The sequence below is a fragment of the Ornithodoros turicata genome, chromosome 2, assembly GCF_037126465.1.
Source record: "Ornithodoros turicata isolate Travis chromosome 2, ASM3712646v1, whole genome shotgun sequence".
In the NCBI taxonomy this organism is placed as follows: domain Eukaryota; kingdom Metazoa; phylum Arthropoda; class Arachnida; order Ixodida; family Argasidae; genus Ornithodoros; species Ornithodoros turicata.
This window is the reverse complement of record NC_088202.1, coordinates 125,923,209-125,951,200: the sequence shown is the minus strand read 5'-3', so window position 1 is coordinate 125,951,200 and position 27,992 is coordinate 125,923,209. Positions and strand designations below refer to the sequence as shown.

General features: G+C 43.5%; 1 protein-coding gene and 1 long non-coding RNA gene across 3 annotated transcripts in view; one reads left to right on the top strand and one right to left on the bottom strand.

Moving 5' to 3' along the window:
- Positions 1-187: 187 nt before the first annotated feature.
- Positions 188-27,992, bottom strand: LOC135386068 (uncharacterized). Of its 2 annotated transcripts, XR_010420582.1 has the most exons (5): positions 27,917-27,987; positions 20,235-20,471; positions 7,275-7,453; positions 2,375-2,479; positions 188-632 (listed from the first exon to the last, which is right to left on the bottom strand). It is a non-coding gene; the product is annotated as an uncharacterized LOC135386068 (long non-coding RNA). The 2 variants fall into 2 exon arrangements; XR_010420583.1 differs by lacking the exon at positions 20,235-20,471 and having other exon boundaries at positions 27,917-27,992.
- LOC135386066 (homeotic protein antennapedia-like) overlaps positions 19,697-27,992 on the top strand; it is a 142,498-nt gene continuing 134,202 nt past the window's right edge. The window contains exon 1 of the mRNA XM_064615785.1: positions 19,697-21,074. The gene's annotated coding sequence lies outside the window, so the exon portion shown is untranslated. The remainder of the gene's footprint in view (positions 21,075-27,992) is intronic.

Below are 27,992 nucleotides of genomic sequence, written 5' to 3'. Positions count from 1 at the left end.
CTCGCGGTCGACCGTTAACGCTGTCATCGATGTCAACATAATGTTTTGCATTGTCTTTTGCTTTACGTAATATTCAATAGTGCGGTAACTTTAATGTGTTAGATCATAATATCATTGTTCCAGTTTTGGAACGAAGGAAAAATGAACGAACATTTGTTATTACGATTTCGCTCGGACGGTAGTTTATTTTAACAGATGTCTTCGTATACATACATTCACACCAATATGCTTCCTTTGGGTATAGAGCCCATAATGCAATTCCCTTGTCGCGGTACGCTGGACTTACATTGAATGCAGTGCATTGAGCTAAGTAACAACAAGTAATGAGACTGCTTCTGATTTGGATATATAAAAAAGGGTAGTGGATGGTGCTTAGGTTATGCAAGAGGGTACAGACGAAATTATTGTGGGGGGAAATTGCGACTCCTTGTGCCCGTCAAAAATACTTTCAGATTTTATGTTCTGGTTCTCCGTGGTGTCGTATTTCTCATTCTAAACTTCTCCTAATGATTAGAAGATGTTTAAATGAGTCTCTGTTATTCCAGACGTATCCTAGCGCGTGATGATCCTTCTTCTTGCTGGTTTTCTGCACGGCATTGCATATAGCCCAGTCCTATCAGCAACGGGGAATCCTGCAAAATGAACGAATAACAAAATATAATTTACTTGCGTGCGTGATAAGCCTTAACACGCCTTGTATTAACAGTGTATGCTATGTATATAACTATATACAGTGTATGCGACGCACTGTATGAGCTTTCTACACAGTACCGGTCATGCGAATAATGTGTGTTCAGCTGAGGTTGTGATGACGTCGGGTCCCTTGCAGCATGAGTTCAATCGGCTTTGTTAACTCGTTTCTTAGTGTTCTTGGTCACGTGTTTCACCATGCATCCCATACCTGAATGGCTGGGGTAAGCAGCTCAGACCATAGTAGTACGTTCTACCTTGTAGTTCTCCAATGAACTCGTTAGATTCGTCCGCCAAGCAGCACTTGTAGCATCGACAGGCTTTGTCAGGCTGACACAGTAAAATATCTGCAATATGTATATGTGTGTGCGTGTGTGTACTATAGGACAGATTCGGGTTGCCTGCCAGACTACCGGGATGTATATACTTGAGTGGAACTGCAACAAGGGACGCGGACAAACGGGTTATAACATAAATGACAAGCGACCTGCTGTGCTACACTGTCAACGCTACAAGACCTGGCAATGCCACAAGAGCTGCTTGGCGGTCGAGTTCGTTTATCTATCGGGTTCATTGGGGAACTACAAGGTGGAGCGTACAATGGTAGTTCGAACTGCTTAACAGCTTACCGCTGCCATTTAGGTATGGGCTGCATGGTGAAACAGCTTACCAGACAGGTGTGATAAGGCAGCTGTCTGTGCACTGGTGCACTTTACCGATGTACTGCACATGGACTACGCACACCTTGTACAACATTTATGCACTACCTAGTAGCACTGTGGCACAACCCCGATACAGCACTCAACTACTATATATTTTTTTTTTCTAATCTCCCAGCTGTTAGCATTATGAAAAAAGACAACGGCATCGAAGCGTTCAGCAGCAGACATTTTACAAACGATTTCACAAGGGCATTAAAAGACCTTCAATAGCAATTTTACACCCGATGGCAGAAGGAGTTTCGCCAAAAATTTACCGCCTTCGATGGGGCGGGGGGATTTATTGGCAGAAAAATAGGAAAGAGAGAAAAACGAGAAAGGTCAGCCAGGCAGGCCAGCGATGGCCTTATAAAGGTATCACATAGTAAGTTTATTTTGCCTGTGTTACCATTAACAGTTGTTAGGTACACGAGGAAAATTACGAAGAACCAACACCAAACCGAAAGGAAATGACACTATGAGAAAAATACATTAGGACTAAACATTAACATTAACAAACGAACTTTACAAACTAATAGCGCCACTAATAGCATTGAAAACATGGGGCAAAACGTCACATGGGGCAAATATGCCTACACTGTGATACTCAGAAGGACCGTTCAAACATGTTGATAGGCGATTTATTGGACATGTCTTGTATGGACGCTCTACAACGGTGAAACCTTAGTGAACGTTAGGGTGCAATGACGTTGACCAAGTGTAATAAATCCAAAATGGTGAGTGTTCAAATAGTCAAAAGTGGCATGTACCATGCAATTTATGCAGAAGAAGGCAATCACTGTGATGTGCTAGGGCTGGCAAAGCTTATCGTGGATGTGTTCGTAATTATAGTAAGTACAGATGCCAATATGCCGGTAGAGGACACTGATGAAGTGTCGTTGGATGTGTGCGGTGAGCGTAACATGTTCTGTAACATCGTGTTCGATTTCATGTGCGAGCATAAAGCGTGCAATATTTAGCCCTACCTCATTCATTGACAACGATCAATTGCCTTGCGGTATGCGGGTGGGAAGCAATTAGTCCTCGTTGATCCTGTGGCTTGACGGCGGTTTGAATTCCTCTGCGCATCTCTGCATATAGGAAGTACTGATAAGACTATGTTCACCTCACACTGTAGCCAACGTCGAACAAATGTGAGGTAACTTAATAACTGTAATCTGTCCACAAGAAAGTACAACAGACTTAGGAAGGTCTAACTGTATAGGGCCTTGAGATATTTGAGATAGATAAGGGATAGCTATCCTCATTTTGATCAGCTGCACTCACTCCACCATTTGTAGTTCAATCCTGCAGAGTTCAAAACCAGAAGCAAGCCTTGTATGATTGGGCACAAACAAAAGATAAAAAACACAACGTACTGCATGAGACACACATACAAAAGGGCTAGGTCGAAATCTCCTCTCGGTCGTTTGGATAATATAGAAAGCTCGATGTCGTGAAAGTTTTCGGCGTTTGGGAACGCAGACCAACCAAGACCAACCAAGAAGAGGAACGCAGTGTTTTCAGCACTTGTGAACTTTATAGCTTTGTCTTATGAAGAGATCTTATTAGTTGCTTGTGCTAGGTTTTGTTTGTTCGTTACGTATTTCGCTGCAGTGGTATAGAGCCCGGGAAGTTGAAGTAGGTAGCTGGTGCTCTTTGTTTTTCTGACGGGATGGAGAAAGGGTTTAGTGTGGAGCAGCTGAGTCCGTTGGGCTACGACGTCAATTTCTCCCGTGTCTTCATTTTTTCTTTTGTCAAATCCAATCCACTTCTGAATGAATGCCCAACACTGAGACATTTAGTACGTACGAGTTCTCCCGAAGAGTGGTCACTCCTATTTTTCTGAGTGGCCGTTTGTAGCACGCCTCCGTAAAAACTACCATGTGCAAAGTGTAGATATAAAACGAATGAACGCCATGTGCTCCTTAATGCGACCTACGCCCCCAATGTGCAGGGACTCATGCTTATATCATCCGAAAACCGTAGTCGGGCGGAGTCCATCTTTCTTATTTATCATCAGAACTTCGAGGTCGTTTGGAAGGAAATTTTTCATGTGGCATCGACAGGGTAGTCCGCCTGTGCCGGCGTGCCACGTTCGCTAATTAGTCAATGTAGGGAGAACATTCCGTTGTGCATATACATGTGAAGCTCTGAAGGAAATTGAGTTCTGGTAAATTTCAAAGTGGTTCAGCATACTTCAGTTGAATGGTGACAGTTGAGTAAAAAGCAGTTGGATTCGAAGCTACACCATCTGATTGCCAGTCAGACATGCGCCCACTGCTGGTGTTGATGTTGATGTCGACGAAAAAAATAATAGGGTGTCTTTTCTTCAACTGTCATCATTCAATTCAAGTATGCTATGTCACTGCGCGTGTCGTGAGGCTTGTGTTGTGTTTGTCCTATGTGTCCTCATCCACTACAACGGTTCAGCATCGTAGCGCAATATTTAATTGAATTGAATTGAAGCTTTATTTCACATTGTAACAAAGTAGAGCATGGGACAAAAGTTTACGGACCGCGGGGGTGTCACATTTCTCCATTGGGGCGACACCCTAACAGCAAACAGGAGCGGACGCACATACTTAGAGATGAATAGAATGGCCATTCACCTGGTTCTTATTCGGTCTCTTCCTGTTAGCTAGCAGGGGGCCGCTGAGATGATGAAATACGCCACTACCGTGTTACATAAACTTTTGTCCCAAGCTATACAATGTGGGAGACCCAGTGCAGAAAGCTGCAAGCAGCCGCTTGACAAGGTTCTGGGTTCCCACATTGTACTTTGTTACAATGTGAAATGAAGTTTCAATTCAATGCAACTCAATATTGCGCTACGGGTACTATGATGTAAAACGTACGAATCCGGCATGCAAACAAATCAGCATGGCTGTGTTTCGAGGGGCTGTTAAAACGCTGTTCCCTCGACGGTGTCGTGACGCATGCACCATATTCGAGCGCCTGCGATCCAAGCCACCAGTTCTGCAGCGTAAATTGCGGGGGCTGGAAGAACAATAACGACAACGCAATATTTGGGCCCAACCAGTAAGTAAGTAATGACCTGAAAGGCGGAAGTTGACGAAAAGCCAGCGGGTGCCGGTGGCGGGAGTCCAACTCACATCTCTCTGATTGTCCTCAGCAGTATTTATTTATTTAGATGTACTGCCAGATGTGGACGTACATGTGATAGCGAAACGAAGTTCACGCATTAACGCATAACAGTGGCTACCAATACATAACTAAAGCAGTGGCGATAGTAGGTTACAACAACAACTACATGAATGACGTTGGGATGAGGTAGTAGGATACAGTAACCTTAGACCATGCACAAAACCCTCAACGGCGTGAATAAAATGGTACCGTGATGTGACACGTAAGGCTTGTCTGCGCAGTGTGGCGACATGGTTGCACGTGCCGCAGGGTATGACTGCGGATAATTTGGACCACCTGGGGTTCTTTTGGCGTGTGCCGGAAATCTCCGACAGACGGTGCTGGAAGCAATGTTTACCTCCCCCACATTGCTACCGCCATTGGCCGGGATCGAACCCGCGATCTTGAGCTCAGCGAGCCAGCTCGTGAGAATTATCAATACGTGCCGGTAAATGGCTCCATTCAACGACGGTCTTGGGAAGAAATTCAATTTGAAGCAATCGTTACGCCGCGAAAAATGTCGGAATTGGCACTTGTGCCCTCCTTCCTTGGATGCTGGTGATTAAAGGAATGACGTACTCTCACGCTTCCACCCTAAATAACTGGTGTATTAACTGGTGAGAAAAAAAAAAAAGCGCCTTCCTAATCGCCTTCCTTTGTATACTTTCTAATTTTGAGATCGAGTCCTCTGTGTATCGGTCCCAAACTATATGTATTCGTATTAGAGTGCATACCGAACGTACGTAGGCCTCATGAGCGATTAGTTTAGTAACTGACTGGCTTCCTACTTATGAACTAGAGGTTAGTAATCGCTGTTTTGGCATATGTTACCAATGGGCACTTTCCATCGCAAATCGTGTGTTGACATCACCCCTATAGAATTGACATATTATTCACACAATAACGAAAATTCGTCTTTGTGTGTGTGTGTGTGGGGGGGGGGGGGGGGTTACCGTCAATACTACACATTTCTTAAAGTTTAAATTCATTTGCCAAGATGCACACCAGTCATAAATATGATTCAAACAGTGATTAAGTTGAATCTAATCACTTCCACCCTGGATTTTGAAGTAAATTGCACAACCAGCGGCAAACTTTCCAGTTTTAACTGACAAATTCATAGCAATGTTGTTCATGAAATTCAAAACCATTTGAGAAGAACCTCAAAAATATCTCCAAGAAAATTTTGCTGATTACGTTTTGTCATATCTCAAAATAGCCCTTAATCACCATTATCTCTGTCACAGACCATTGTAATGTGCGCCAAAGCGCGTTATCTAATACTGACGTCATCATAAAAGTGGTTCTTTTTTTCTGGTTCCTATCAATATATCCGACGCTCTGCTGTATGAAATTTTCCGTATGCCATCTACATGTAACTGACGATGATAAGACGACGATAAGATTATCCTATTAATTGAATAGGCGTTTAGTGGCTCACTTTAACGAGACACATTATGCATTGTGCTTACGAGAGTGCGGGGAAGGACAGGCAAGAAAAATGCACTACAAAGAAGAGAAATTTGAAAGAAGGAAGTCACTGAAAAGGTCAGCCAGCTACATGACTCGAACCCACATCTTCTGGAGTTGTCCTCCCCTGTGTTCTGAGTTGTCCTCTCTTCTGTGTTCAATTTCCATCGTTGTTCAAGAGAAACCTGTTGTAACGCTAAATTCAATTCAAATAACCTCTCGTGTAAAGCGACTAAGGCCAGGAAACGAACTGTCATTAAAACTTAAAAGATAAATATAAGCCATTGAGTAAATATTGATATACGCATTTGTCCAAACGTGCACAGAGGGCGGAGTCGTTAGTTCATTAACATGTTCATTAGTCAAAACTAACGAGAACAGCTCCTCGGACGGTTTCTTGTGTTGGCCTATAGATTATATCGCCATTGATTCTAACTTAAAAGCATAGTTTATAAAATTATGCTAATAATTAATGCGACCACAGTGACTACGAGAAAACAGTGAGGCAGGACAAGGGCAAAGGGATCATGAGTTTATTGTTCCGTTTTTTATCGACCTCGCTTTCCCGTAAACATGTAGGGTTAAAATTTGTACTTTCTCGCTTAATCGCTCTTTTATAACCAAGGCCAGTTCCTTGTGGGAACCACGCAATTAAGGGTTGCCTTTTAGCCATCTTCAACAGTTCGTTCTAACGAAGGTTCAAATAACTCATTCCGGACGCTCAATCGGGTATTTATTTTGGTTTATTAGCGGGACCGAATAATTCCCACACATCTAGGACGTCTACTGCTGGTCATGCTCCTCTCACCCAGCTATATACACTTCAGCGCGCGGTATAAATTTTGAAAACATGGCACGTTATTTTTGCACCACGCTGTTATGTCACACATCTCACAAGCTATATTTGTAATGCATCAGTATAGCATTTTGTGAAACCGATTCTAAATACGCGCCACGATAGTGAAGGAAAAATAAGGCATCAGAATCATTGGAACCGCTCGCGGCATCCGAGGGGAAGTAAATGTTACGCAAAACTGGTCGGGGGAAAAAAGGCACGGAGCCCCAGCGATTCCTCAAAGCGATACCGCACTTCAAGGAACACGAGAGTCGCATACTTTGTGACTGAAACCGCCCCGGGAGCCGGGTCTCGGCGCCACGTTTCCCTGATGCCAGAGCGCAGGCGAGAACACTCGCTCGCCCACAGGGAAGGGGAGAAGAAATTGCCCGCGCAAAGATGTGAAGCATGAGGTAATAAAGGCCAAGACTTACGTGAGCAGTCTTTGTTTCCAAAGGCGGCGCTGCTGTGCAGTGTGTCAACTCCGACACCGTGCGCTTTATGATGGCCTCGGGGCCTTTGAGAACAGAGGACTCCTCTTCGCAGGCGACCGCAAGCTCCTCGGCTCATTTTCCTAAGGGCCCGTGGTGTATGCTTGCGTAGCATGCAGGTCCTGGAAAATAGCATTTTCTCAGAATTCTGATTATGTCACGACGTCTCACATTTGGAGTGGCGCGGCAGCTATGTGAAGGAAGACTGTGGCGACTGTATTTGCTTCGACTCGTTAGCTCTGACATTTGTATGTATAGTAAGATTATTGTGATGAATATTATACTGTACATCAAACTAACAGAGAGAGTGACATACGTGTTAGCGCCACTCATGGAGACTCGGATCTATCAGTGTATAGCAGTAAAAACAGTATAGCTGTAAAGGAAAAAAAGCTGAATACTTGCTAGTGGTCATTGCCATTTAAAGGGATAAAATCTAAAGTTGGGAAACGCAGAAGCAAGGTTGCGCCGACGCATTGAACTGGACTAACTAAGGTTTAGCATTTTTGTCGTTCTAGTCTTTTTTTTTTTCTTCTTTTTTTTGCTGGCTCTGGGGGATTTTATTTCTTTTGATAACATGCCACCAAGTGCAGCTTCTTTCTGCTGTGCGTATGCTTGCATGACAAGTGTGTGTCTACGACCGCCCATTACTCGCTTTAATAAAAAAGAAGAGCAGTGCAGCAGCAGTCAGAGTTGAAGCTACACATTACCTCCACTGTCAGAAAATATGGTACAGTCATTTTAGGGTATGGATCACTTGTGCCTTGTGAGATATAAACTTATACCTTTAAAAAAGGCATACAATTTTATTGCAGGTCTAGAACTTATACCGTTCGGGTACCTATATAAGCGGACAGCTGTATGAAGGTGCTCATAGATATCATCGAGGTATACAAATATGTATATATATGTATAGCACTGCAGGTATGTATTCCATATACCAAGTATAAAAGATGTCCCTTGAGAAAGAATGCATAAATATATTAGAGGTATAGAAATTAAGGTAGTTTGAGGCATACGTGGATGCCGTCTAGGTATATAGAATTCATGAAGCACACATGATTCCGCGGCGTAAAATAGGTATTTAAAAATTCATACTGTACAGACATGTACATATAATGCTGCATTCACGAAAGAGAAAACTGAAAGAAAAAGCGAAAAGTACGTCTTTTTTAATACATATCACTTATCAATGTCTCTGTACCGTTAAATATACGTTCGTTATTTTTAAGTTGGCTCAAGCAATTGCAATAGTCTTCACCCCACTCGTCTTTACTCCTTAGGCTGTTAGTTACACGCTATTGGTTACACGCTTTGTGACGCTGTGTCTAATATCTCGGCCCTTCCTTACAAAGCCAGCCGCGTGTTAAACCCCCCAGAGCACAGACTGTAATGCGTATATGATATTGAAGTGCGCTCCCAGCGTATCGCTCATCCCATGCTGGTCTCTTCCGATCGCAGAGGACGCCGTGTAAATCATATAAAGCCAGTGTACGCCATTGGAAAGACCACTGAGAGATCGCGAAGGGAAGCGCTCGCAGCTTGCTAAGCTAGACAAATGGCCCATTCCGCACACACTACAGCTGATACATGGCGCGAGAACTTCGCCACCGAGGCACGCATCCCTAACTTAAAACACATGGGCCGACCTTCGCTGTCGCGCTATCAGCCCATCCCAAATATCGCTCTCTGTGTAAACAGGAGGTTCTATAATATGGGATAGCTGTAGGGTGTTGATGTTCAACCGTTTTTGATCCACTTGTGAAGCACCAGGGCCGAGGACATTTGGGATGCACGTGATAAGAAAAGCCAGCCGATGTACCTTTCATTCGTTATGTCCTCGCCAAATATTCTTTTAGTTTAAAGAAAGCTGCGTGATATTGTAACGAGGGACGACGGTTGTGTATATGTTTGAAAGCTTTCGTTTGGTAATAACCGCAGCTCTCCAAGGTCGATGGAACATTTACCCAGCAGCCACATGAAGTAAAAGTGAACAACAACAACTTGTTTTAAATGTTGGTGAGTGGAAAGTTTCATCGCCACGGGTGATACTCTACCCCTTTGCTGCATTACTGGCGGTAATGTGGTGAAGTGGAATATTGTGTCGCCTCACAGTAAGGCGCGACGCCTTACTGTGTCCAAAAACTTGAGAAGTGCTTTTAGGGCAGAGCCTTAGTGGGTTGCACTTGGCCATGGACCAAGAAATTTTGACACAGCGAAGGGACGAGTGTCGAGCTGATTTAGAGACATGCACTATGCACTGAAAGTGTGGATCTGAAAGGTAGGTGGTGCGGGCAATGAAGAAGGATGTGCTCTACATCTTCCAGATCACCGCAGTGGCGGCAGGGTCAACTTGTCGTAAGCGGTAACGCCACCGAGCTGTAAAAGCCACATTGAGTCGCATCCGATGAATTAATTATCACCGTTATCTACCCATTATCGCTGTGTTTACTGGTCCGTGTGAGTGAAGCTTACTGGACAGGTTGCTTTTGGGAGGGACTCCGGCTCAAGAAGCAACAACAACGACAACAGATAAATTAATGATGATGAATGGGGAAATTCGCCACATAGGGTGCGGTCCACTACCCCAAGGCACAATGGGGAGGATGAGATGTCTCCTGGTGATGAGGGGATAAAAGACACTGAATAGGGGTCGACTGTGAAGTAAAGCTGCTTCGTGAAAGCGTCTTTGCTGGCCTCATATGGCGGTGTTGTAACCCTGTCCTGAAAGGTAACTGACACGTTACCTAGCCATTTATACAACAGCAGTGCACGAATCCTAGCCCAAGTTCGGTGTATGAGGCATCGCACATCATCCGCGTCTCTATACTAGGGGTGGCCACTTTGGCTTACTCACCAGTAATGCGCAAGGTCAACCCAGAAACACATGCTACCCTGCAGCTTACAAATCCACGATGCCCTTTTGATCCAGATCCCCTCCTGCCGTAAATCAGTATTCCTGGACGTTCACGGCCTCTTACAAACACTTTTTCTTCAGATTCCCATTATGCTGTGACGTCAAAAGACGTCGTCCGTCTTCTTGGCTTCAAAGGTAGGGGACCCGTGGCTTCCGTGCAGGCAGGACGCCCAAGGGTACACCAGGTATATATGGTAGGCTAAGCACAGCCGATAGGTCTTCAGCTACAAGACCGTGCCGACAGGAACTTCTCTCAGATATTATGGCTATTTAAATGGCTAGACTACACACACAACTGGTGCGGAACCTCCAAATCCACAAGGGCAGAAGGAGGCTCCCCGTGAAAGGAGGGGTTCTTTGTGTTGGCCTTTGTCTACTAAGACGACAAATACTAGCAGACGGCCTTGCTGATAAATATGCGAGGACGTGAGAGGTATCGGTGGCGGAGTGTTGCGCATCTTTCCAGATGGCTGATGTATACGTGGTTGCAACTCGGGATGCCGTTCATCTTGTATCTCCTCACAAAGCAGGTGACGAGGGCCATTGAGAAGTTGAATGGTCTTGAGCACATAAGCGGACACCGTATCTTTTGATGAGCACGACCAATGCATTATTGGGAGACGTCCTCTGCATGAGAGCGTGAAATGTGCTGAATGGTTCGACGCGATAGATTCCTGGGGCCTCTGTAGAAGTGGTGCTGCTCGAAGCATATCCGCACCAACATTAAGGTACGATTCAACATAGAAGAAATTCGTGATAGGTCTTGGCAACACGCTGTGCTCTCGCTCACAATTCAAGCGCCTTTCCCAGTGATTTTTATCGCTGTTACTCGTCCACACAGCTGACCACTTCTCTCTACTTCGTAATGTAGACATCGAGCATAATACGGATGGGTGTACCTCGAAATTAAGTGATCGAAATTCCCGTTCGAAAATAAACTGCAGTAAATAAATGTTATCTGACTATAAAATGCGCAGTCGCGCGCGGAAAATTGTCAACGGCGAACTTGGACTAATCTAATAATAAACTGACCAACATGCTGCCGTGTCGTGTCCGGCCTGCTAAGCATATAACGGCTGCTAAAATGTGGCTTTCGTTCGCTAGAACGACTTGGACAAACATCGAAAACCCGAGAATTTGAGTGGTTAAATAGTGAGAAAACATGTAAGAGTGAAAGCGGAATGAATGAGTGAGTCGATGTGATTGTTCCTTCAAATGACGCAACCATGGCAACGGCAATAGCAATACAGCAACCATGGCAATACGAACAATGGAAGGCGAAAAAAAAAGTGTTAGCTTAGCTCAGTTGGTATTGCACCGACAATCCAGAAGGTGTGGGTTCGAGCCCTACAGCTGGCTAACCTTATCAGTGACTTCCTTCTTTCATTCTTTTTTAGTGATGTTGTGTGCACGGCCTATGATCTTATGATGCAACCGAGCATTCTCCTTGATTTTCCTTGTTTCAAGAACGTGAATTTCGAGATCGGGGATTTCGCAACCGAGAATATCGTGGTCCTCCCATATACAGACGCACTGGTTATTTTTATGCACCTGTTAGCTCAAAGCTCTTCACAGTAGTTTACTTCCCATTAATGGACTCTGGACCCCTAACGGACCTATGCTGTGTCGATGAGAACCAACAAGCTCGAAACGGTCGTCTCCCTTCAAATGATCGCCGTGGCGGGAGACAAGTATACTGCACGCCTGCTCTTCGTTGTTAGGGCGAGGGCAGTACTATTTTTGAAGCGTGATGTGGGCAAGCATTGCGCTTGTCCTATCCTACAGTTGGCAATACAACAGCCTGAACCGATAACAATGGCCAGTGTAGTCCTTCGGACGTTTACGCTGCCTCGTCGTGCATATTCCGAGAAGAAGAGAAAAAGACGACGACGACTCTTGTACACACGACGTGTACACTCTCCATGAGCATAGCTGTATTTCTGACGACGTAGAACTACGTCTTTCTGTTCGTTTACACAGGTGACACTTAATAAATTTCATGCAACGTTTTGGGGTCACGGAGCATGCTGTGTCCGAGAGCTCAGAGCTAGAAAATCTGCAGAGGTCCTTCGACGTCTACAGCTCCTCAACGAATTTCGTTTCAAACACGCTCGATCACCAAGCAACGGCCGTCAACGTGTGCTGCGAGGTTCTTCAGCTGCTTCAGAACTGTCAACCGGTGCTGCAGCTTACCAGTCAAAGTCATCATCTCATTAACACAATTAACATCATGAAAGTCGCAGAAGTAGGAAATTGTACGCCCAAAATCTCTCTCCAACGGTAAGATATACCCCAATTTTGTATTTCTTGTTCTGATATTACTATTCGGAAATATTGGTGTATGCAGATCATAACAAGCAATGCAACAGCGAAAAAAAAAGAAGAAACGCTATGGTGATCGAAAGAAGTGACATGTTATGCAACCAGGTTGAATGTGTATAGCGCACACCTTAAAAGGTGTGAAAAAGTTTACAGTGTACAGACGTGGACAGTGGTGATGATGATGGTAGAGAGAGAAAAAATTGAGATGTGAGCCCGCTCACCGCAGGACAAGGTACTCCAGATCTAGTAGAGAAAAAACAAAAAAAAACATAATTGAAATGATTGAATCCTTTCGTGAACAGAGTTGCAATCCGAACTATTTCTTCTATTTGGTATCATATCACATTTATGCTGCGCCGCAGAGCTATATTTAATGATGGTGTATGGGGAGCTTCATCGGCAGGCCGTAATGAATTTTTCTTTTCTCAACTGTTTCCAATATTTTCTAAATTTTCAATATTTTTTTTTAAATTCTGTGTTAGCCCCGCGAACAACTGTTGCTATGTGCGAGGTACACTCTAAATCTTTTCACACCTTTAAAGGTGTAATAACGTGCATGGCGTACGCCTTTTTCGGTATAATTTTCGTAACATCATAATGGAGCACGGTTTCGCACAAATTTTCTTTACTCGAGTGTTGTCTGTCCTCCAAAAATTCAGTCTTGCAACATCTCAACATCTCAACATTGTTGAACAGTATGGTAGACACTTGCGCGTGCTCGATTATCGGTAGCGATGTATATATGCATTAGCACGTACCTACGATATCCGAGACATAAAGAAAGCAAGATTTGCACTGACACTTGATCTTTAGTAATGCTTTCCGTATTTTGTAAAATATCATCCTGGAGATGCAATGTTATGCAACAAGGTTGAATGTGCATAGCGCACACCTTAAAAGGTGTGAAAAAGTTTACAGTGTACAGACGTGGACAGACTGAGAGAGGACAACAGGAAGGAGTAGGAGACAGGGCCATTAGGATGCGTCCTGGGCCGACTTCCGTCTGGATAGTCTGCCGCAAAACCCAGGGAAAATCTGAGACAGCACAGCTGGTGATAACGTTTGAACCCACCACCTCCAAATCTGCAGCACGACTTCGGCTATCAACGAGCGAATGCTGTTACTCACTGGGCCAGGGTTTCCAATTTGTTTGATCTCCAATCCACTGGTTCCCAAATTTGTAAATTGGCATAATGATAGTGGACTACTAAGCTTCACTACATCTTTTGTTTCGCTTAAGACCTTCCGTCTTTCTCGCTCTCTGTTTTTCTCGTTTTGCTTTTTTTCTTTTTTTTTTTTCTATTTACCTCGGATATTTCTGGTTCTTGTCTCTGTTCTTATGTTTCATATTTCCCTTATATATATGTATATATATATTTTTTTTTTTGCCTGGTTGTGTCATTTGGACAGTCCACTTCCAAAGTGACAGAGCAGTAAAGTGCAGGTGCGTTTGTATTGCTGATACTGAGACAAGCGAACAGCCATGCGTTGTTAATATCTGTGGGTATCGCTTACATGCATGGGTAGACATTATGGCCCTATTAGATGTCTTCTTTCCTTTGTATCTGAGACCATGTAGCGCTTGCTCTCCTGAGCCTTATTTTTCTTTCAGCATTTTGTTGAGCAGTACGTGCGAATGGTACACCTAGCAGCATGACGTTAAGCGTTGACCACATAGCAACTTTCGTAATATTTTACTTCACATGTTACCATCAGCCATGCTCATTCATGCACGGTATTCTGGTTCAAAACACAATCACTGCACTCTTTCACGAAATTCCCGTCTGTTCTTCAGCTGTTCTATTGCCTGAGAGATTATCTCGCACTTTTTTTATAGGCCGACGCCTGCGTTAGGCCGAACCTAATCCGTTTCCTATATACCATGGCAGCTCGAGCGTTTCCGCCATTGCGTTAAGCCTCCATGGAAGAAGGCAACTTCCAGATGCATGGACTGCGGTTCATCGTGTCTTCCTCCCAGCAGAGTCAGTTGCCGCAGCATGAAGGACATGATGCGAGCGACATATATTCCGAGAAACGATTTTCTCGCCGTCCTTCTTATTTATGGCTTATGCAGGCATACGGAGCGGAACTCCCTGCCGGGACCACAGGAGGCCGCAGGACAGAACGGTATTGAAGGATGGCGGTCCGCTCCAGAAAGCTCGAGGTGGCGGTGCTGGGAGATCTTGGCCACAGCTGGGCGACTTCTTTTGAACACTATTTGTCTTGTCGTAAGTGCTGGGAGCGTTTGTCTTTCCTCCTTATCTGGTGCGACGCGCTAATTCTTTTATATGTTCCTCTATTTTTTTTTGGGCTGGCTATTCAAGTTCAATGCAACTTGCCATGTTGTTTTATCGCCTATTTGGACTTTCTGCATACTCAGCATGAATTTTTTTTTATTCTGCGTTAGCGCCGCGAAGCAACTGTGGCTATGAGCGTCGTATATAGGGACGTGGACAGGTTAAGAGAAGATAACAGGGGGGGGTTAGTATGCGTCCTGGGCCGACTTCAAGGGGAACTGTGCCGACAGTCGTCTGGAAAGTCTGCGGGGATTCGATCCCGCGTCACCTCCTACACTCTTAAAAATGAACTTCACCGCATAGCACACTCCTAGCCAACCATCATCTCGAATGATATCGTTATCTGCCCTGATTTGTTGAAAACGGGGGGCGTACGCCTTTTTTGTGACACTTATGCCGTTCATAATTGTCACAAAAAAGGCGTACGCCTCCCGTTTTCAACAAATCAGGTCAGATAACGATATCATTCGAGATGATGGTTGGCTAGGAGCGTGCTATGCGGTGAAGTTCATTTCTAAGAGTGTAGTCTCTGCGTGGAAAGCATTCATCCTAACCACTACGCCACGGGAGCCGGTAATAATATATATGTAATTACTGATGAATATATAGCGAAGACACTATACGCAGTTCCCCGCACCGCGGCTGTGCCATGTGCGGTTTTCCCTGGCTTTTCCTGCAAACTTTCCAGACGAATCGTTCCAGACGAAAGTTCCCCTTGAAGTCGGCCCAGGACGCATACTAACCTGACGCGTCACCTCAACCACACCAGCGTGTATATACTCTCGTACGATGACTCAATGTCACGGCGCTAAATTTCCTCCAATTGCAATTGGCAGCATGAGCCTTTGTTGAGGTGCAGCATATGTGGTATAGTAAATCAACGTTTTGTGCTTTTTTTATTCCTTTCTTTCTTTTTCCAAGAAATGCACCAAAATGGTCCTCGTCTCGTGTTTTGTACCGCCGGGGTGATGCTCACAGCGTGCGTGTCTCACAACAATGGGTGGCGGACACTGCCATCTTGATTTTTTCCCCCTTGTGCTTCTCCAGAATTTTTTATTTCATTGTAATTAATAGCGCCGCGAAACAACTATGGGTATGGGTGACGTACAGACGTGGGTAGATGGAGAGAGGACATCAGGAAGGAGTGGATGACAAGGAGTTAGTATGCGTCCTGGGCTGACTTCAGGAGAAAGTGTGCCGACATTCGTCTAGAAAATATACCCAAGGAAAAAGCTCAGACAGCACAGCCGTTTCGAACCCACCACCCACAGTGGTTTCGAACCCACCACCTCCCAGTCTTGAGCACCGCATTGGCTACCACCAGTGAGCGGATGCTCTACCCACTCTGCCATTCAGCAGGTGCTTCTCCACTGTGCTTGTCTGCGTACTATGCTCTGTTGCTGTCGTTCTTGCCACATTCTGGACCGAATTTACTGCCGACCCGATTTTTTTTGTTTTTTTGTGCAAAAATATATTTCCTTATTTTAAATTTGTATGTTGGGGTGGACATACACCCCATTTATTTATATTTATTTATAGTTCTATAGTTCTATAGAACTATTATTTAAAGTTCCTTTTCCATCTATATTCCTGTTTCACGTTTACGCTCAGCTACGAATCCAGCCCGCAGAGCGCTCGTTTCATATAGCTCACAGGCCATGTGACCCAGAAGAGAGAAAGGTCTATAGGCACCCTGGATATAGTATCGCCTACCGCAGCGAATATGCCTCACAACCCGTTTGCTATCCGCGTGACCCTTTATCAACATTCCGCGCGGCCACTTTCTGGGAAATATCTCCGCAACAGCAGCATATGGTGGGTCCGCTAAGAGCCTTTGTTTTCTCCCGCACAAAAATGCGCGTCCTGGAAAAGCAAACGAAAGAAAAGCGAAAGGGGGGGGGGGAGGTTGAGGAACGCGTGCTGGCTGCGCAACGTTACTCGAAGCGCGAGCCATAAATCGCTACGACGCCGGCTGGGATATTTATGGTGGCGCGCTCCAGTGCCAAATTTATGAATAAATATTCGGACCACGACAGCATTGACGTCGGCTGAGAACCAACATGCTTTGGGACGGAGCTCGGGGCCACCTGAAATGGAAAAGCTGTTCTCGCAGAACACTCGGTGTATATAGATATATACACAGTGAGCAGCACATTGGTATCCAGTTAGAGGCCTTCCATGTTTCGGGAAACCGATGGGGACACACAACAAGGAGAATGCAGCGTGTGAGTGGAAGACTCCATTAAAAACAGAAAGGAAACTTGAAAGGAAACACATGGTTTTTGTGATGAAGGCTGACGGTAAGCGTGGCTAGTGTTTGCATATCCTTCTTGAATGCTCGTAGCACAATATTCGTTCATTATTCAACAACAATTAAGTATTAATCGCGGCAGGGACAAATATAGATGGCCGTCGTTGGTTCCAAACTTCTCGGGTCTACTATTTTATGATGAAGAAGGAAGTCACTGAAAAGGTTGGCCAGCTGTACGACTTTCTTCATCATTAATTTCTTAGGCACTTGAGGCTTTGTATGTATATGTCCTTTCTATGTGTTCCAATCTCAGAACATTTTAAATTGGACAGCAGTGGCACAGGAACGTAAAGCCACAACGACTGATTCAACTATACACTGTAAACTTATGGTCTCAAAATTATAACGGTGTTTGACATCCTGTACACTATTTTCTTTCAACTCTACAAAATATTTTGTTCCGAAATTTTGTTTATATCCAAAGTTAGTTTTTATGCGGCGCCACGTTATATATGATATTATACAGGGTGTCCCAGAAAACGTGTCATTGAATTATAATAAAAAAAAAACTACGCCACCTAGAATCATGCGGTCAACAGCATTTGTTCTTATTAGGTTTTTGCCACCTCCTAATGTGAATGTCATGTACTCCAAGTTTAATTACGTAAATATTTGCGAACTGAACTCGGAAATTTGCCAAGTGAAGGTCACTTTTTTACCCGACCAATATGAAGAGCGTGCCGAATTCACTCAAATTCATGATAATTCACAGTGATATTCATGAGCTATCCCATCGAAAAAAATAGCCGAACGTCATGCTTTTCGGAGCACCGGACCATAGCGCGCGATGACTTTTTGAGCGCAATCGCTCTCAGTGCGACGAAAGGAGGTTCCTAAGCCATGCCCACAGGGTGACGGTAGTAAAAATAACAGTTCCTAAAGTTGGGAGAGGGAAAGCATTATCCCAGCGAAAGTCGGACGTGATAAGCCGTCTCTGTTTTATCTCTTTCTGCGATATCGGGTAGGGCTGGGTTTCCAACCTCCTTTCGTCGGGCTGACAAAGATTGCGCTGAAAAATTCATCGTGCGCTATTCTGTGCGACCTCCGTAGAGCATGATATTCGGCTATTTTTCCCGATGGGATAGCTCCTGAATATCCCTGTCAATTATCATTAATTTGACTAAATTTGACACGCTCTTCACATTGGTGGGGTAAAAAAGTGACCGTTACTAGGCAAATTTCCGACTTAAGCTCGCAAAAATTTGCATAATTAAACTTACGTTACACGATATTCACATGAGGAGGTGGCAAAAACCCAGTATAAGAACAAATGCCATTGACCGCATGACTCTAGGTGGTGTAGTTTTTTATTATAATTTAATGACACGTTTTCTGGGACACCCTGTATACAGGATTGGGTGTATCTGATAGGGTATATAGGACATGTTATGATAGGAGCACTGCAAAGATTTGACAACTAATATACGATTTGCTGTCACCGAGCATGAACACGCATTTTTGAGGGTCAGTCCTGCTGTACTGCGGTTAAAAAATGACAGTTGATGCAATGCACCAGGACGTGATACATGCACAGAGTCCAGAGGCGCTTCAGCGTTCTGTTTGTTCTTCAATGTGTAACTGCCTCAGCCACGACTACGTTTCTGCTCTATTGATATCACCGTATGAAGCAATGCCAACCGCAGCATTTCGTGATGTAAGCAGTGGATTACCATCACTTGTGGGCACCTGACAGAAGGAAGGAACTACTCCGAAAAGTAAGAATGTTTTGTGTCATCAGCTGTTTGAATGTTTCGATTGCTCCCTCGCTGTCTTTGCTCGGCAATATGTAGAATGGGATGTCGATAAAACATGTGCTTGGAAATACCTCGTGTTGTGAAAATAGAATGGTCAAGGGCGGATCTAGAGGGGTTGGGGGTCAGGATGTCCTGACCCCCTGCTCAATTTCTGTCTAGTGCTTAATTGACCTATAGGTGGTGTGCTACCATGCTGACCAATGCTGAACACCCCTAGATTCCTGGATCCGCTTCTGAGAATGGCATCCCAGTCATGTCATCCTTTCTTTTCTTTTTCATATATTCCTGCTTTCTGTTCTCTCGACTTTCTCGCTGTTACTGCCCTGCATGTGTTTTTTCTTTTGTGTGTGTGTGTGTGTGTATGTGTTTCTCTTTCTCTTTTTTCTTTTTTGCACAGGTGAATGAATAACGTCACCCAGGTCTTGTATAATTAGGGCGTGAACCACTTTCCTGTTCATCCTATTCTTACTTTGGTTTCTAGAAATTTTCACCTTATTTATTGTGTATTGCAGATATTCAGTCTAGTTTCACTAACTTTTATGTTTGTAAACATTCTACATCCCCCTACATATCCTATGAAATGTACCGTACTGTGTACATCAATGGAAAACGTCGACTGGGCTCAAATGTTGCACGTATACAGTACGTTTTTGTGGCATATTTGTTACTCCTTGCATTCGTTGATTTCTCCCGGCAGCAATCATATTATAACGTTCCTCTTGTACAGTCTTTAATTCCCATGATTTGAATGCTTCTGTAACAGTTGCTGTTCTACAAGCCACATATATAAAGCAAAAGGCACACGGAGTTAATTATACTTCTTGGAAATATAGTTGGTACACGTATTATATATAATAGATAACTGGAAATATGCAGTATTATTTTTGCATATTCAATTCCGCAATCAGGTTCAAACAGAATAGATAATCTACATCCATTACACAATCTAATGCATCCTAAACATAACCTGCATTCACTCCGAAATTTTTGAAATATAGTTAGTGCGCGTATTATATATAATAGTAACTGGTAATGTGCAGTATTTTTTATATTTAATTCCGCAATCAGATTCAAACACAACAGATAATCTGCATCCATAAATAATACCTAAACATAATCTGCATTCACTCCGAAATTGATTTCGCGAATAAACATCCGTGTACAAAGCCTGCGACGCCGAAAGAAAACAGCGATCAGTCATTTCCGCGCTCCATACTTTTTTTTTTAATAGACTGGGAAGCGTGCCGTGTGTCACGACGGAAAAATGAGTGTGCCGTCACCCTTTCATATTGCTTCACCTACCCCCATCCGAGCAGTGCATCTCAATCCATCTCGACTCCGCCGATGCCTCTCCGCCTCCTCTCCGTCGGCTCTCGTCAGCCATCTTGTGCAAGGCATCCCAACGTCCCGTGCATAATGCTCAGGAAGCAGCCACGGGGTTGGTCCGTCTTTCCGAACAGCCTAGCTCCTCACTGGCTGATTTAGAGACTCCGGCGGAAGAAGCTGCCGCTCCCTCCAGCCAATCAACGTTCAGCAACCCTGCACCGGAGGATGAATTAGCTCAGTGCGCGGAGCGATTCGCAAGGAAGCGAAAAAAACGACCATATACAAATATCAAATAAATTTGGTGCATCGTGTGTGCCCACGCGCGCGATGAAAAACATCGTATGGTGACGAAAAAAAAATCAAAAAGCATCGTACTCCGGTGTTGCAGTTTGCAGAAGTTAAGGTAGTTTGGTGGCACTCACTTAGCACGCTTTCGTCCGATCAGTCGCGCGCTTATTCGACGCGTGACAGTGCTGGAAGTGATACGTCAACCTTGCCGAACGTGACTCTCGTGACAGTTGTGTGAAAGGTGCCTGTGGAATTGTGAATCGTGCCGCGATCTGCAAGATTATACAGGAAGAACAGTTGAGACTTTGTGATTTGCCACTCAACACCTTCGGACAACCGCGTTCGAAGGCGGAAGATGAAGACGTCCAGTGAAAGAGGGGGAGAGTGACGAAAGTGAAAGAGACTGACGTAAGTGAGAAAGCGTCCAGTTCATTACGAGATCAGTCAAAGAGAGACATTGAGATCGACGACGTGTTTGTTTGGTGTTCCCTGCAGTGGTTCAAGGTTCCAAGAGAGCAGAAAGCTACGGTAAGTTTTCTCCTGTTATATTCCGCTTGACACGTGTGTTCTCCCGATGTGTAGGTTTCTTTGGTACCGATACCGCGACGGTACCGACGATGCGAGGGTCACAGGTGCTTCTACGTGTGCTGTCACCGTGACAGCGAGATAGTAAGCTCCGCGTGAATACTGTCGTGTTAGGCATTTCTTGTCCGGAGATTGATTTCTCTTCGGCGATTCCTAACCCGTGAGTACTGCCGCGCGCTCCGCGCTCAAACAAAACGAGATCTCAAAATGTTATGGCACTATTCCGTCTTAATTGTGCGTGGTACTGCTGTAAACAAGTTGACGATCCGGTACCTTTACAACGCGGTACCGATATTAGTGCTGCCAGCCTTTTGGTTGGTATCACTATTCTGGAAGTCGGCTTCACCTCACACTTCCTGCAATGGCGGGTTAGATGAAGTTAGGTTAGTTTAGGTTGGGTTCAGTTTAGTGTACGATAAATCCTCATTGAAGGATTCAGTGGGGGGAAGACTCTTAAGAATGCATGTATCACGTTCCTTAGGATGAGATCATTACAAGGTGAAGGTATATACGATAGGGATATGAAGGCCACATTTCGTTTCACATTAACACATGAATGAGTTAATACAAGCCAGTGTGATCTGCCGGGAAAAGCTATGTCTGGTAACTGAGTGCATGACAATAATGCAGCTTAGTGCATGTGAATTTCAGAATTTCATTGTGCGTATGTAGTTACCCTCTACAACAAGACACTTCCCTTTCCTCATCCCAAAACTCGACTTATGAATCTGTCCATTTATGAACGACTTTTCCAGGAACGTTAGCCATTCATAAATAGACGGGGGGATATGTGAATGCTGATAAAAAAAAAGGGAAAGGTTAGCCATGATGTAGGCTTGATATTCCCAAAAGCAAAACAAAAAGGAAGATGAAGCTGCAGAGAGGCAGAAAATTAAGGAGAAATACAGGAAACGACAGCTACTTCACTAATCGTTGCACAGCCAGTCATATAGGAGCTGTCATAAATAGAGGGTTGACTGCACATCTTCCCATTACTGACTTACTACGAAAATATTAAAGAGAAAAAAAAATGCTGTCACGCTTCAACTTTAGAATATGAAGTCTGTATCATTCACATTCTTAGTGGTACTTCGTGTTCTGTGTTCGTGACACATGGCCAGATGAAGCCGAAAAAAAAAAAAAGAAAAAAGAAACAGATTCCTTTCGCCCGCTGTGTGTATACACCCAGAGCGCGACTAATTGCCTTACGTGCACTTGTTTGTTCACGGGCGTGATATTGCGGATACATAGGAAGCTCCGCAGCGCCCCTGAAGCCGGCAGCAAAGAAAGGCACGGGGACGGTCGTTTTATGAGAGGCTATAAAAGATGCAGCCCTTCGATAATAAATTTGGCGCGATTTTTACGGCTCTCGGAGATCGCTTCTTAATTGAAAGATTACGGCCTGTTTACGACTTTTTAAAGCCATGTAACCTTTACTGCCGTCACTCAATCTTTGTTGGCCGCTCTCAGCCCGCCTTTTGACCTGCAGGAACTGGTAGTCATGTCCGCCTCCACTTTGTTGATAGCTCATATTGACCCTCGGTATATGCACATATATTAGGCGAGTTTGTGTCATTTCAATTCTACTAATTGAAATCCCGGAGACACAGGATAGAAAAAAGAGACGACACTGTGATTTCATTTGTTTGTTTGTTTTCCACATTTTCTTTATCTATTTATTTTTGTTGTTATATCTCGTAGACGTTTTTTTTCTTTCAATTTCTTTATTTATTTATTTTTCTTTTTTTTTAATTTCTCAAGTATAAGCGCATCTTTAATACACTCCACCTCGGATAAATTTGTAACTAGAAAAATAAGTCAGTTATACTACATAGTGCGCATCTTTCATAATAAACGGATTATGATAAATTTTCGGTGCATAATGCGGAGCAGGGAGTGTTCGGTGGCCATTTATTTTGTGTTGAGTACAGCTTGTGTATTACGTACATAATAAATTTTCCCGTAACAAAAGGCTGAGGCAGGTACTTAACACAGGTAAGTGCTCAGTCTGTTAAAGGAGTATAGCACGAAAGAGAAAGATATCCAGTTACATGCTTGTGTGGGACGTAAATAAACAAGAATAGATTTAAACAGCAATGTGCGGACCTACGTGCCTGATCAGAAATTACACTTCGTCAGGAAAAAATCATGTTAATCATGTTAGCAAATTACACAGAAGGGACTTTTCATAGTGGTGGTGATGGTGAAAGGGCTTGCCGTTGTCGGCCTCACGTATGTGGGCAACGTCACGACTGACGCCCTGGGGAAATGTGCGTCCTGGGCCGACTTCTAGGGGAACTGTGCCGACATATGTCTGAAAGCGTCTGAGGAAAACCCAGGAAAAACCCCAGACAGCACAGCCGGCACCGGGATTCGAACCCGGGTACCTCCTTTTCATAGTCAAATCGTTGGCACAGTCATCCGCGTCCAATTGGCATTGCATTGTATTAGCGCTTTACAAAATAAATAATTGTACGAGTAATTTACTAAATTCAGATATACCATTTTCTTCGGGATATAGGAACGGGAAAGAAAGCGAAGAAGAGAGAAGACGTGCCTGCATGTTTCTTAACTTTATACGCCTATACAGTAGGCGATCTCCTTCCGGGAACAATTTCACTTCTCTTCTGCTAAAGGCTCAAGGATTTATTTTTTTTTAATTTTCCTAAGGTTGAAGAAAATCCCCATTCAGTTTGACTTCTCGTGCCTCATTATAGGATTGATATGGAAAAATAGTGGATGCTGGGCACATGCGCAAACCACAAATGGAGCACCTCACTTATTATCACCAAAACCAAGCTGTTGTCGCCAAGTCACAGTACTTACCTTTCGTTGCAATGCTCAGCAGCGTTTTTCGCCTTCCGTTCTTCTTCGGTCACATAAAAAGACAGCTACTTAAAAATTAAGACAGCTAAAATGTCTTTCCATGTCGATATATCATGCTCATCAGTGATACACTGAATGATGACTCAGTAGTCCTGCCATTTTCAATGGCAACGTACATTACCGTAAAAAAGACAGGAAAAAACTAGACTAGGACTAGAAACCCTATACTAGACGGTGCGTGGACATTACTATGATCCTTGATGTGAACGGCGCGCTTGGTCCTGCGTGGTCGCGGTCGAGACGCTCGCCCCGGTTAACTTTTGCGGTGCGCTCGCACCTTCTTTGGTGCAATCGTACCGTTTCGTTTTTTGGGGGGTAGCAGAATTCGCTTGCGCGAATTCAACCTACCTTTGTTATTTTACCAACCACCAACCAACCAACAGGAAAAAAAAAAAAAAAAACAGGACGAAAAGGAACAGGAAAAAACAGGGAGACTTGCCGTGCAGTCGTGGTTCGTTCTCATGTCGATGCTTTTATTATATTACCACATAATTACTTGCATTTGGGTGGCTTAACTTAGTGTTAAAGTTAGCTTCATGCGAACAGTGATGAGCAGAGTATACCCCGAAATTGTGCTGAAAGTGAAGTGCCGAGTACCTGGCGTCATTAGCACTTCAAGTAGAGCACAAAGTACCCCATTGCAACTGTACACCCAGTAATGTAGGAACTACTAGGAAAATTACTTTTAAGTACTCACCAAGTACACTGTCAATTTAATTTGTATCACTTGTCTTGCTTTTTTAGCAACACTTGAGCCAGCATTCCTTTTGGTGCTTTTTGGGGCTTAAATGGCTGGCTGCTTCGAGCGCGTTTAGTGCCTAACAATCAGGGTCCTATACATTACTGAGCATTCCTTGTTATTTTCTCAAATGCAACACGTTTTAAACAATAATACGCAGGAAATAAAAAAAGCTGAAGCACAATGTAAACCTTCACTTTTTGTATGATTATTATCTGCAGCAATGTAATCCATCTGACTACTTAAAAAACGTAAAATGTAGAAATGAAAAAAAAAAAAAAAAATAAAACATGTGTGTGTGTGTCTGTTACTTTACTTCATCATATAATCCAACCACACATTGCGATATAGAGTGATTACTAATTGCCAATGGAGGAACAATATAACAAAGCACTAGAACCATGCATAGGGAGAACTGAAATGACAAGGCTAAGTAATCGTGCTGCTGGTTGCGGTGTCATAATGTGTGTGTATTTGCATTTCATTTCTTTAATATCAACATAAAATGACTAGTTATTTGTCAGTATTTCAAGCCTCTCAACAATGAATTATCTTTTTCGAATATGCGCTTCAAAAGCACAAAAATCGTGCTAAATCGTGCACATCGTGCAAAAGTCCAAGTTTGAGTACTTGAATACTTGGGAAAAGGTACATTAAGTACAGTACAAGTACTCAGAAGTGTACTTAAAGAACTACTTGTGTACTTGGTGCTTCAAGTACTTCCCATCACTGCACGCGACCACATTTGTGGCTTGTGTGACACTGTCCTTGATCGTCCTTTCTTGACAAAGTGATTGAATGATCATTTAGCCAATTTGTCCTGGGACGGATTAATTGTCTCTGTCGATCAACTCTGAGTTCATTGGGCATTTTTCGTAAAATTTATATTGAAAATCGATTCGTGAAATGTTACCAAACCAACCATAACAGCACAAACACAGGACAGCAGAGTGACTGGGTATCAGCTGTGTGCTGTAATTTAAAAGTCAATAAATAATAAGGCTACTAGAGAAAAAGCTTATCTGCTAATTTCCTAGCTGTTTTACAAAATATGATCCTTGTGTATTCCGACCTCCATTTCGCTCTGCGCATAACTTAGCTGCAAGCCAACAGCATATAGTCTAGCCTGGACCGGCAAGCCAGAAGATGTGGGTTCGACTCCTACAGCTGGCTAACCTTTTCAGTGACTTTCATCTTCCAGCATATAGTCTGCTTGTTTTGGTTTGGTTTTTGTGTGGTTTTCTTCTTCTTCTTCTTTTAAATGCCTATTGGTCATCTTGAGGTTGCTTTCACTGCTTTTCATTTCTATTCACGAGTACAGGAGTAGCCTGACCCGACTTTGTCTGGTCTCACATCTTCATATTTTATATCTCAATCAATCAATCAATGGTCTGAGTGCGCGGCATTTTGTACGTCCATGCAACTTCCCTCAGTAGCTCCTCACTAACTATGTAGGACGTTTTCAACGCTACTAGTTGAGAGCGATGACTGTAACCAAATATTAAATATTCAACGGCTATAACATCTAGTACCCAATACATTATTTACATATTAAATATTCCAAAACAGCAGCTGCAGCAGCAACAACAACAGATAGAACGCTTGCTTTGATCTTGCCCCATGATAGTGACTAAATTTTCCTCTGAAATTGAACAATGCACCAAAAGTATCGGTACTTCGAAGTAAAGGCTCTAACAGTGTATACTGCATCGCTCGTGCACTTTCTACAGCTAGACGTATAAACGCCTTTGAATGTGGTGACACTGAAGCAGGAGATAGCTAAGTCTAAGAGTAAAATAATTTTATTCAGGTAAAATGTTGTAATGCACGTACTTTTACTTTCCTACCAGCTTCACACGACAGTTACACAGAGTTCTTGAGTCATCTTTTGCATACATTTCTTGCGTGTTTTTTATCAAACGCTCCTCAGCTGTACATGCACAAAAATACATGGGCATGTTGCCGAATGTTATTAATGTTCTCAGGGGCCCTGCTGATCAAACCAAATATATGGGGTCCCTCACAAAACAGTATGGCTTCCTGTACGCTTACACGCGTTTGTATTTTGTTTCTTCTTGAAGTGTCGCACTATCCGAAAGGCAGAGTTCAGATTTCTTCAATTTGGCTCACACATTCAGTAGGTCACCCTGGGCAATGCATGCTAATCAGCATAGGTTACGCAACAGAGAGCTACGATCATCATCTGTGTATCGTTTGTGTATATGCAGCTGGTGTCAGACGCACTTTGTGACCATATATTGTAACAGATTATATAACACATATATTATGTAACACATATTGTTGTGTGTAACATATATTGTAATCCATCTGAATTATTGTATCGTGTCCTATTACGTCGTAGAAATTATTCACTAAACTATTGTAAGTCCTCACTCCAATCTTCAACCTGTAATGCCCCGACTAGTGAAGGTGCTTAAAATGAATAAATATTGCCTACACAACAAATGTGCAGTGCATAAATTCGAATAGGATGAGTTGTGTCTTATCTGTAGACAACAACATGAAGCATCAACGCTGTCCTATGCGCGATGCAGGTAATACGAAGTCGAAAAATACGCTTCAGCACAGTTGAAATTTACCATAAATCACAAGCCAATATCAATAAATCAATATCAATCAATAAGGTCGACAGACAAATAGGATAGTTTACTAATAGACACGAATGTGCTTCATATATCCATGTCTTTCAACAGCGCTTATCCCCCGAAATACTTGTAAGGCTTTACTGCTTTTCAGATGCATTTTTATTAGAAAGGTAAATATATTCGAAACACCGGCAGGAACCTTCGTTACCTTAAACCCAGATATGTGTTTCGTGGAATATATGTAAGCAGCCACTGGTGAATGTTTCCGTTGGTTACTTAAAAGGCGCACTGCGTGTTTGTAAATGATTCCTGTATCTAATAATTAATGCCGTGTACGCGAAACAAAACCTCAAAGCCTGCACATCACAGATAAATAAACTGCGTAAAATCTTAAGACTAACCAAACAATGAAGGGGAAAAAACACTCACTTCAGAATCTCGCACCATTTTCATTCAAGCTCTGCGGTGTTCTTACCGACAGCCCCTTAGGAACCCATCACATTTCATCCCGCCCGTATCGTGTGATATAAATTCTTGTAAACCCTTGTACGTACCCAAACAAACCTCGCTGCCGAAATATGCCGCCTCGTAAAGCCTACCGCTATAGCCCCGCAAACGATTATGGCGTCC